Source organism: Lepisma saccharinum, chromosome 26, assembly GCF_977018435.1.
Source record: "Lepisma saccharinum chromosome 26, izLepSacc3.1, whole genome shotgun sequence".
NCBI classification, from domain to species: Eukaryota; Metazoa; Arthropoda; class Insecta; order Zygentoma; family Lepismatidae; genus Lepisma; species Lepisma saccharinum.
The window spans coordinates 48,700,036-48,713,054 of NC_139254.1; the positions used below are offsets into that span (position 1 = coordinate 48,700,036).

The window sequence follows — 13,019 nt, forward strand, 5'->3', positions numbered from 1 at the left end:
CAGCAAGCGCTGCCTATGGCCCAGTGAGTCTAATAAGAAGCGCAACCGTAAGTGCTTCGAGGCGTCTAATTGAACACAGCGCCACCGAGGGACGGACAAATACAAAAGCTGACGATATTCTCCTCGTCAGAAGATCAAAAAGGAGAGAGATACATTTCTGGATTCATTTGCTCACTTATTAACTTTCATAATAGTTTCATATACGAGCATATTCCTAATTATCTTAATTGGCTATATACAACATTTTATTTACTCCTTCTATAATTTTTATACTCTTCCTTTATGTATTTTGCATTTACTATAATATATATAATCACTCTTCTCCGCTCCTAGTTTCTACACTGAACTCTGCTCTTCTTAATATGGCGTGCTGCCATCTATCGTCGCTCTTGGGTAACATTTCTTCCCTGCATTTCTCATTGTGTCGTCGGAACTGGCAGGTTACAAGAGACATTGGAGATATTATGGATCCTAGCAAAATACAGAGTGATATAAACATGGTTCGTAGGTGGAGTGTAAAGAATGATCTCAGGTTTAATATTAAGAAATGTTCATACATGATATTTACCAGAGCAAGAAATAATCTGCGAAATGATAGATATGATATTAACGGTGAATATGTTAAAAGAGTGAATTCCATTCAAGACCTAGGAGTAATTATTACGCATAACATAACCTTCAATGAGCATATTTCTTGCATTACCCAGAATGCCTACAGGAATCTTGAATATCTAATAAGAAATGCTAAAACTCTAAATGATATATGCTCTTTGTCTATACTCTACAAATGTTTAGTTAGAAGCAAATCAGAATATGGCTTGCTCTGTATGGGCGCCAACCTGTAACTCCCAGAAAAATATAATTGAACGTATACAGAAAAAAATCTGAAATTTCTACGTATATTATATAAAGCATCAAATATCGTCAATGATACTTAAAATACCATACAATGATTTGTTAAATGAATTTTATTTTGTAAGTCTTTCAAATAGGCGGGAAATTTCCCAACAAATATTTCTATATAAAGTAATAAATTGATATATTAATAGTAGTACCATAAAGGTAAAAAAAGGTAAAGTGCTCCCCTATGCTTAGCACCACGCCATAAAGGCGTATAGGGGGTGTGGGATCCGGTAGTGAGTGGGTGTGATGTGATCAGCATCACGCCCCTGACCGCCATTACCCCCCAGGGTTTCCCCCAGGTACCCATTTCATTCGACGCTGGGTGGGCGCCGGAGCCGCTTCCAACGTTAGAAAAGTTTCCGGATTTGAACCGGCCGGGGATCAAACCCGGGACCTTGGTAGTCAGACGCGTTACCGACTGAGCCTACGCGGCCATAGTAGTACCATACTAGAAATAATATGGTTTAACGTGAGACAGGGTCATTTACGTAATAGACGTTTACTCTCATACATAATTCCGAGAACAGAAATATATGAGTTCCACACTACAAAAAATGACCCTTGAATATAACAAGATCTCAAACGATTTGATGTATCTAGATTTCGGTATGACACAGGCCAAATTTATGAACATGTTAAAGGGGTATAATTCCTAAACGGATTCATTATATGGATTTATTATGAGGATTGTATTTGTCACATTGTATCAGTGTTTGTGGTACGTGTTTTGGGTGATTTAGGTGACATACATGAGTAAATATTTGAAAATGTTTTTTTGTTAAAGTTAAGTGGTAAACCCTGTTCTGTCACCAAGATATATATATATGTATGTGTGTGTATGTATGTATGTATATATATGTGTGTTATGTATTACACGTCTATGTTTATGTATGTGTGTGTGTAAACGAAGAGATATCTTGAGGGAGTGTGTGTGTATATGTGTACACGTTGTAAATGTAAATGTAACATTATAATACTACCTTCTGTAATTTAAGACTTGTGTCCATTGAAGGGAAATAAATCAATAGATATACCCGGGACGGAGTATAGGTGATCAGCTTCTGATCATAAACTGTTCATGGTGTCTAAGAATTCCTGAGCGCTATTGATCCACTGTTATTTTGACTACGCCCTTGAATTGCATGTGAAAGCCTGGACATGTGAAAGCCGGAGATAATTGTTACTATGAGAACATTAGCAGATAATCGCGGCAAACACGATAAGCCCTCCTCGGCGCTAAATAAATGTATCTGTTACAAAGATACGCAATCGATCTTATCTCTTGCATAAAGAAAAACAGCCGTAAGCACACAAACAGAAAACCACACGCTGATTGATTGTAGTGGTGATAGGTACCTCGTTCAGTGGATTTAACTAGGTCAGTTTTACTCACGTTTAGTACCACACATTAATATTTCATGTTCTGTGATATTTATTTGTACTCGTATTTTATTGGTGAACATTTCTATTTTATGTTTCGTGTTTTCTTTCTACTGATATTTTATAAATAGTTTATGTTCCCTGAATTTTGATTGCACTTATTATTTTCTTGCACACATTTTTATGTTTCGTTGATTTGTTTGTACTCATATTTTATTAATTCATATTTATTTTTTTATTCAATGTTTTTGTTTTTACTCACATCGTATTAGTATTTTATGTTTCATGCTTTTGTTTGTAATCATATATTATTACTACAGTAAAACCTCGTTAGTCCGCACCCCGATAAGCCGGACTTCGCTTAATCCGGACAGGCAAAAGGCCCAAAAAAACACAGAATGAAGTTTTTAAATATGGCTAGAAGTCAATAATAGAACTTCCCAAAGAAAAGGCATTCAACCACTGATGAAATTCTGTTTCCCTCAGACTTTGTACTGTACTGTATAGTGTATTTAGGCCTATGCCCTTTAAATACACCATAATATACGTGTTTTGTTGCTATAAACGGAGTTTTAATGCAGTTTCTACTGTACTTTTAGGTTATTTCAGTTAATCAGGACTTTCGTTAAACCGGTCAACTTATTTCCCCCCATTAGTCCGGATTACTGAGGTTTTACTGTAGTTTATGTGATTTTCGTGATTTTTGTTAGTACACATGTCTAATTTATGTTCCATTATTTTGGTTTGTACTTACATTATATTACCGCATATTTTTATTATATGTTTTGATGTTTTTGTTTGTATTCATAGTTTATCACTGTGCATTTCTATTTTATGTTCTGTACTATTCCTATTTACCAGCCTTTTATTATTAATGCCTATTTTATGTTCCGCTTTCTTGTTTCAAGTTAAGTGTCGTGTCTCCTCATTAGATCATTATATTGGGGTTAAAGAGTGCCAATACTTAAACTGCTCTGGATCTCACCCCAGTCTTTCATATGAGGTGCATAGGAGGCGGAGAGATAGGGCTCCGTACATTATCGATCGCGGCCATGGCGAAGGCGATTTCATGAGTACCACATTCCGGAAGACTTTAACCACCGCGGTTCTGGGGGGGAGGTAAAGAGACACGACACTTCCGGTTTGGTTGAGATTGAGAATATGTGGAGCCCTACCTCTCCACCCTCGTTTACACCTTCATTGGTAAATCACAGGAGTTATACCTTATTCAGTTTTAACACTTCTTCTCACCAATGCTAATTTATTACCCACGTTCTATTTTAATAGTCTTACAATCCCAAAAAGTGAAGAAGTGTATTAATGATAACATTATTTCATTTTTACTATTATTTTTTTCTTATTTCCCTAGTTGTTATTTTTCTTCCAGTTTCCCCTTTGTTAAACAACTTTCTTCATATTTTTTCCAGTAATTTCAAGATCCCCCTCAAGGTGCCGATTCGTGGCACTCAAGTTCTCTCCCTAGTGCGGGTACACGTAATTGTTTCAGTTTTCTCGGTATAAAGGTATTTAAACAGGAAGGGCCGCTGATTAGTTGAATTTGTATTTACTTAGCACCCCTCCCCCTTTGTAGTGCAATTATATCCTTTAATTTCTTTTTCTCTGTGGAGGTGTCGCAAATAAGCTAATTTCTAAAAAAACATATGATTTTCATAAATTATAGATTGTCATAATTATTTACCCTAATGGCGTTGAAATACTGCATAGAGTTTGATAAGTTCTTGTTTAAATCCATAATTTTATCAGCCCCATAGCGTCATAATTATTCTGTCGATGAAGAATTGCATTTCTTTATATATTTTCATATCGGCATCTACAACACTCACTCGCTTTTTCAGCGTCAATAAAAGCTTCAAGTTCTTCCTTGAAGATATCAACCCAATTTTTTTTCTCTCTGCTGATATTTTCCTTCCGTCCCCTGTTGGAGCAAATCATAATTTATTGCATTATTTCTGGTGATATCAACAACGAAAACCAACTCTTTACTATAGGAGTACACGCACCAAGAGTTTGACCGCCTGTGAATCTAATTCAAGTCCTGGTAGTATTTGCGTCTTTGGAGGTGGATCTGCAAACCACTTGATTCCAGATTTCGACACTAATCTATCAAGAACAACTTCCTTATCAGCACGTCTTCTTGTATGTGTAACTTTGGGAACACTTGCTTTGTAGATCTTGTCTAGTCTTACGGCGGGCAGTCTACATGCTGGCAAGGGAAGTGGGGAGCGGGGAAGCGACCAATCCAGCGCAACGTCGTAATTCATGGGTCACCCGCCGTAAGACTAGACAAAAGCTATAGCGTCAGCTGAATGCTTGCATTCTTCCATTCTTTACTTTTTAATCTGAGGACGCTCTTCCGGTATCAGGTTCAAAGGGAAGTAGATACACGTATTGCACTTTCGTCCAATGTTTTTGCACTATTATCCTCAACAGGATAGCCTATGTCGTCATTGCAAACTGAATAAAACACTATTGTAACAATTGATTTTCTTTAACACAATAATTACGGGCCTCCCAAGCCTTCCGGAGTATATGTAAAAAACAATATACGAGAAATATTATGTAAAGAACAATTAATTCCACGAAATAAATACAAAGCGTTCTTTCTTAGGTGTCAGATAAAAGGAACCGTCTATTGTCAAATGTAGAGGGTTTATAACAATTGCTTTACTGTACCGGATCTCCCAGGCCCATGACAAGCATTAGGGAGCTAAATTTATTGATTGATTTAGTTTATTTTACTCCGCTTTTCTGTCGCTTCTGGCTAGTCGCGAAGATAAGGAATAGTGATGATATGATGAAATTGATGAATGAAACACTCACAATCACACCCATGCCCAGGCTGAGATTCGAACCCTTGACCGCTGGCGTCGTAGCTCGCTGTCCTAACTACTATGCTACGGGGTTTGACATTATAAACTTTAAGTTTTTGTAAATGGAAGTTCAATTTGGCATGCATTTTTATTGCCTCGTCACCGCATATTAAGAAGGACAATTATTATTATATCTTAAAGCCTTTAAAAACTATGAACTTCACATAAACAATCCAATTCGCACGTGGTAGTTTTCCAATGTAGATTCATGGCTATGGACATGCCTCACTAGCGCTCTTAAAAATGGACGGTAAGATAATGCTGAAAGCTGCACAAATTTCTAGATCGTAATTTCTTTCAAACTATAACACAGTCCGACAATTAAGTAATGAGACAGTCGTTATCAGATGAAAACGAAACAAAATAATTGAACATTTCCTGTTTAGTACTCAAAGTACATCCCTCCTACATCAACACAGCAATTGGCACGGTTCGCCAATGATCGATACGACATCTACAAGTCTCCATATGGTATGACTTGAAGATTGGACGTCACAACCTGTTGGATGGTACTGTGTTCATCAAAACTGCAGCAGGTTCACTTTCGGGAACAGAAAATAATCACAGGGGGAGTAGAGACGATGATTCAACACTCTCACTTGTTTTTGGACTAGGAATACATTGACTACCACTGCTCGGTGGGACCGTGCATTATCGTGGAGCAGGAACCAACTGCCCTGCCCGGTTCAGGATACTGAAGTCTGATACGGTCAGTTCTCTTCCATAATCATTCAGAGCACTACGATAGTAACAACCAATTACACTTTCACCCTCTGGAACAATTACATGATGAATAATGCGTTTGCTGTCGATAAAAAGAAACATTGTCTTCACCTTTGGCTTTCGGAACTGCATTCTCTTACCTCTTGGTAAATTTAGTGACTTCCATTCAGCGATTTGTCGGTTCGTACAAGAACAGTAGTGACAATGCTCTGTTTTGTCCTCCACAGCAATATAATTCAAGAAATGTTTATTCGCGCAAGCAGTTTTCAGAATGTTTTTCATGAAACTTGATGTTCACTCGTTGCTCCATAGCTATTACGTGACGGCACCATTGCACCTTCTTCACGACATGGTGGCTTAATTCCCAGCGTGCCCATCACAAGTTCATGAGGTGTTGTCAGGTTGTGGATTATGTAGCACACTACATAATGAACGCATTACTTCACAGATAGAATGCACACGTGGGACAATATAAAATCAGTCTCATTATTTAATTGTCGGACTGTGTAAAAAAAAAGTACCCGGAATTTGGCTGGTAAAAGTCCCACATTTAAGGTATCGAGAATTCGTTTTGTCCGTAGAATGGCAGCACTGTACTGTTTTACCACGCAGAGGGGTAGAGTAATCTATCTATCAGTTTGTGCACAGCAACTGTTTACGTTAGTTGTGTTGACGAGTGTCCTGCGATTTGCAGAATGCAGACAAATATCGAGCAAAGAATTTGTTTGAAATTTTGTGTTGTCAACGGACTGTCGTGTGCTGAATCTTTGAAAATGATACAAAATGGATTTGGTGATTCGTGTCTGTCGAATACACAAGCGTATGCATGGCACACGGCTATCAAAGAAGGCAGAGAAGATGTTGCTGATTTGCCCCGTTTTGGTCGACATTCCACGTCGACTACGAAAACGTCGAAAAAATCATGGCAATTGTGCTTCAAAACCGGCGTGTGAGTGTGTGAGAGGTGGTTCGTCAGCTTGGCATATCACACATGTCCGTTCACAACATTTTGACTGATGTGTTACGCATGAAACGCGTCGCGGCACGTCTTGTTCCGAACGAGCTGAATTTCCTGCAAAAAGCACATCGCAGGGATGTTGCTGAAGACATGATTTCGCGAGCCTCTAGTGACTCAACCTTCATGAAACTGGCGATGATACATGGATGTATGATTGATTTGATTGATTGATTGATTTAGTTTATATTACTTCGCGTTTTGTGCCTCTTGGCTAATTTGCGAAGATGGGGATGAGTGATGAAATTGATCAATGGACATTCACAAACAACCAAGCTCGAGCGGGATTCGAACCCGGGGCCCTTGGCGTCACAGCGCGATGTGCTAACCACTCGGCCACAGAGTCGGGTATGGATGTATGAGTATGACATGCAAACAGGTCAACAATCTTCGGAATGACGCTTAGAAAATGAACCAAAATCAAAAAAAAAAACACGCCAAAGTCGCTTAAAAATTAAGGTCATGCTCATTGTTTTCTTTCATTATCTTGGTCTTGTGATCTCAGAATTCCTTCAAGCGGGACAAACTGTGAATAAAGAGTTTTATGTGAAGTTATGAGGCGTTTGCGTGAGAATGTTCCCCGGAAAAGACCAGAGTTATAGAAAAACAATTCTTGGATCTTGCACCACGATAATTCGTTGTCGCACACGTCGACTCTTGTTCGCTAGTTTTTGGCCAAAAACTCAACACATGTCCTCCCCCAAGGACCATATTCTCCACATATGACTCCGTGTTATTGTTTTCTCTTTCCGCGACTCAAGTTACCACTTCGGGGAAGGCGTTAGAATCAATTGAATCCATTAAAGGAAATTCGCAGAAGGAACTCAGGGCGATACCGTCTATTGCCTTTGAAAAGTGTTTTTGAAGACTGGGTTAAGCGTTGGCATATGTGTGTTGCATCTGACAGGGCCTATTTTGAAGGCGACAAAATAGATGTTGATGATTAATCACGTATTTTGTGTTTTTTTCACAAATTCCTGGTTCTTTTTGAACGTAGTATTAGACAATGTGCGTGGTCAAAAACATTAACTTCGACACTTGCAAATCCTGACTTTTTTATGAATAGATGTGGTTTGTATGAGGTATAATAGGTTACAAAAAATTCTGTGTGGCAATTATTTGCTCATACAGAGCAATACATACAACAAAATTTGGTTATTTAAATGATCACATAATTGCCGGTACACATCAACATACGTATACAATACGTTTGCTCATACAAATCAACAATTGCAACAAGAATCATGGTACAATTCAACACATAGAAAAGGTTTACAAACAAATCAAGACAGACAATATACATTTTTATATATTTTATAAATCGTGAAACAAACCCCTCAGTATAAACAGTTCCTACAAGGAAACTTTGATCAACATAGGAATGAAATTCTAAATATAACAAAAGTCAATTGTCCATAAGTATTAGGTTTTGTTAATTTCTTGTAATTTTTCAGAATCTGATATTTGAACTCATTCTCGTGAATCTAGAGCATGGTAACTGTCGTATACCGATTGAACTTATACGCCGGACTTGATCTGCATCAGCAGTGAACGCCAGACCTGGTTATTAAGTGTTGTTTCTCATCAGTCTGTGTTAAGGTTTCTGTCATGTATGCCTCACAGTTAAAGCCATCCTTCGTGACGAGACTTCTTGTATTTATGCCATAATGTAAGTTGTTAAATTAATTCTCTTATCTTGTTCGTGAATTATACACTTTTGTTTGTGTTCGAACTCCTGTCGTATTCTTTACTCCATTTCCTGGATCACCGAAGAACAGGAAGAACCCGAAACTCAACAGTAACTGAATACGGAGCATGACATTGAGTTTTCACTTCAAAACATTCAAGTATAATCTTAACTAAAAGTTACATAATCATGCATATACTTCGACAGAGTAGATTAGATGATATTCGAATGTAGGACGTGCTTAAATAAGCCTGTCAAGATTACATTAACAAAATTTGTGCACGATTTATGCTACCATATATTATTTGTTTTGCCACAATCTTATAGTTTATCAATATAATTGAACAAGATCAAAAGTCTTGCATACCAATTCGTCTCAATTTTGCACACGTCTATTTCCAGGCACGTAATCCCCCATACTTCCTTGGTAGGATTAAAGATTAGATCGAAAACCATTTAGCATAAAATAGAGGAACCAAGTTATATTTTTTCCATTTAATACATAGAATAAATGGATCCACAGCCTCCAAAAGTTATAGTTTTCTATATAAATTGTAAATCCTTGTTTTGAAGCGAATGTGTAAAAGTTCATATCAATAACTATGAATGAATTTCAGTACACTAACTCTTTAAAATGTAAGTAAAATAATGGAGAGTAGTTGTGTTGGATATTTACTCATATCGAGTAGCAAAGTCTCTCAATTTCATTTATATATAATACTAATAATAATAAATTTGGATTAACATTGTTTTATGAGTAGTAGGAAAGTATATAGGATGAGCACCACTTACAAGTGTAGAAAAGGAGAGGCTATTTGATTGAACAATCTGATTTGCCCATACTTAAAACAATGGCAAGAGGGGCTTATACCCCAATTCTTCAGGTGTGATATGCTCTGAATTTTTAAGAATTTTGAATTCTAGTGTAGAAAAGGAGAAGCCTCTCAGACAGATTTGCCTATACTTAAGACTATCCCAAGTTCCCATATCATCTTATTGTTTATAGTGTGTTTTTCTGTCAAAATCCCAGGAATCTTGAATTGATATAAAGCTCATAGCTATTGGGTTCTGAGACCCAGTAGAGTGTGGTGCATAGCCCCATGGATTTTATTGCCTTGTAAACAAGAGGCTCGGGTTTGAGTCCTCATAAAATGTGAAGCCTCCCTTGATGGCAAAATGTTAATATTGTTGCCTTGTAAACAAGAGGCTCGGTTTGAGTCCTCATAAAATATGAAGCCTCTCCTGATTGCAAAATGTTAATATTGTTGCCTTGTAAACAAGGGGCTCGGGTTTGAGTCCTGATAAAATGTGAAAGATTGAAATACATGTTGCAAAATAATATCTCCACACGTGAGATTTTGAGAATAATTACTGCTAGTTGATATACAACTGATAGCCCCCAGATCTAAAACCTGGTAAAAAGTGTTATACAACAGCATAAAAAGAGCAAAATTATTTTATATTGTACAAAAACTGAATTTCTCAGTTTCCTTATTTTCTCATGTTTTATAACCCCCCGCTCAATACAATATGAGAAGAGCGGGCAAGCATAATTAATTGCTTGCATGAATTGATATTAATCTATCAAAAAACTAATGTTTTGTTTGCATGCCTTGCCGGCACGCAAGAGATATAATCTACACAGCTAGAAGAGGCCATTAATTTTTCTGTGCGACAGGGGAAAGTGTAACAAAGATTATTGAGATAAAGATACAAATTTTCTGACACAGTATCAATGAACTGCCTTTCATGCTGAAACCAATTCTTATTCTGATAATACGAGCATAGGCAAGACTTAGAGAATATTATGACAGTTCAAAATCCAATTTTGTCTGTATTAGGGTCTCAGAACCCAGTAAAATGTGGATATATTCCATATGGAGAAGTGTTAATATTGCTACCTTGTAATCAGGAGCTCTAGGTTTGAGTCCTGATAAAATGTGTAAGATTGAAATACATACAACAAAATAATATGCCCACACATAAGATATTCACTGCTAGCTGATATACAGTTGAGGTTTGTGTGTTGTACAACAGGATAATACAGCAAATATCTTCTAGAATTGCTCCGTGACTCTCTCATTTCTTACATCATAAACATATGATTTTTCACCTATGAGAATAACACTACATATGGTGTCATCAGGTAATGCCTCATGGAATTCACAGATAATTTTAATGTTTGTCCTGTCATTAACCACAACTTGTTTTCTTTTTGAAGTGTTGATGACAAACATGGGTCTCTGTGCTTTGAATTCATCTGGTGTGTAATACATGTCAGTATTGACAGTAGTGACCCGTTTGAATGCCGAAAATGCCTCATATAATTTGAGGAAATCATCCTTGGACATGTCTAAATTGTAATTTTCTCTAGGAAAGACCTCATTTCTGCCATTTTTAAGATATATGTTCTTGATGTTGCAGTTATCAAATTTACTTGAATTTTTTTTCCTGATTATTGTGTCTTCCAGTCTGAAACAGTACCACTACAAAATCCGGCATGTCATATTGTATGCTGGAGAATGAATTTGTAGCATCAAACTCATAATATGTACCAGTTGCAGGCTTCTGTACACATTGATATGTATAAAATTGTAAAGAAACCTATGGATTTTTTATTATATCAGCTTTGTATTTAAGAGCATAACTGGCCTCATATTCAACAACTGGAATTCTTAGCTCCATAGTCTGAATAATGCACTTGCCCTCATCAGGTAGGGTATTAGGCAGAGCTTCCCCTGTAGAGTTTAATGTACTGTACCTCATCAAAGCATTGTTATCATTGGTAGCTCTTCTAAATGTTATTCTTAAACCACCCTTCCACATAATGTCTTTGTAATCTGAAAAGAATCCTGGCAACAGGCGCATCGGGAACAGCACTGTGTGGTTTTTAGATAATATCTTATCACCAGCCTCGAATCCACCTATTTTGTAGTAAGAAGCCTCGGTTTTGGATAATTTTAATGTGGCCAAAGCTGTGGAGGTAATGCCGGGATAATCTACTCTGTTTATAACAACACCATGCTTTCTGATCTCAATTTCAGAGAATAGATGTGGCACAAAATTGTCTACAAGTCTTATATTTGAATTTCCCGGATAATCTGTACCATCGAGCTTTACAACATCAAATTTGATGTATAGATCTGCTCTGTGGGGTGTATAAAGCCATCCCCCACATCAAGATCAACCTCAATCTCTGTGTTGGGTTGATTTAAATTTGCAAATGTCCTCCTGTTTGGGGGGAATGATTGTAGCTCATAACTCTCAATATTTTCCATTTTTTTCTTGTATGTATTTTTATTTAAATATTAATCTCTATGATAGCAGTTGTTGTGGCTCCAGCAAAATCAACTAATTCTTCTTTTTCATTAGTGACCATCAATTCAATATAATCTATTCTATTATGACACACAGGAAAATATAATGTTGGGGATGGATTGTAGATGATGGGCTCCATAAATTCAGAATAAGGTTTGAATGTTGCAATGATGCCAGTTTGTTTATGAGTGCCTATGCCATTTGATTTGGTGATCATACCCTCAGCCACATTACAGTGAATATTCAGAGTCTCTATGGCTAAGAATTTAGGTATATTAATAGCAGTGTGTTTGATGCCTGGTTCAAGTTTTGTGTTGTTCTCAAATCATAACAGCTCTCCTATAGTACCCAAATCCACTGTTTCTGTAGCAGATACAATCTCTACTCTGTGAGTGACAGAATTTTGAGTTAATACTATACCTCTGGGTAATTGAGCATTTAGAGTGGACAGATTATACTGCCCTGGAGTAATGACAATTTTTTCATCCCCAACTGCAATTTTGTTGTTGTGGTGTGTAATATTAGGGATCAAGTACATGCCGTAAAATGCTCTGAGAGCTATTGTTTTGGGATACACTATGTCATCATGCAATTTGAGTTTCAATATTGAATTTTGGCTGGTGAGATGGAATACCCCCATGATGTTTTAAATACCACAGGGCTTTTTGAAAATGTTCAATTGATGGTTTATTTATTTGAGACATATATCTAAGAACAGATAAACACAAATGTCCACAATTAACATCTTTGAAATTTTGAACACGGGCATTATTGTAATAAAGATTAGCTGAATTTAGATATTTTATTAAATTTTCAGGTGGAACACCTCCAAATGAATCAAACACAAATGCCTCATTTTTTAAATATTTAAGATAACAAATCCAGTGAGTGCCCTGATTTTTGTACTTATCCAAATTAACAATGCCACACTCTTTGTTGAGTGGTTGTTCTGGTAAAGAATCAGACATGTACACACCTCTAAAATGTTTGATGCCCAGTGGCTTGATTAAAGCTTCAATATCTTGGTTTGTAAGCGGCTCTTGTTTTTTTTAAACTTATTCATGGCTCTCTTAACACCTTTGCCTTGTTTCTCAATGGCCAG

The 13,019-nt window shown here is 36.9% G+C and overlaps 1 protein-coding gene across 1 annotated transcript in view; it reads left to right on the forward strand.

Annotated features, from left to right (window-relative positions):
* Positions 1–2,212: 2,212 nt before the first annotated feature.
* Positions 2,213–13,019, forward strand: part of LOC145979502 (alpha-tocopherol transfer protein-like) — a 90,184-nt gene continuing 79,377 nt past the window's right edge. Inside the window, exon 1 of the mRNA XM_083112438.1 lies at positions 2,213–2,281. The gene's annotated coding sequence lies outside the window, so the exon portion shown is untranslated. The remainder of the gene's footprint in view (positions 2,282–13,019) is intronic.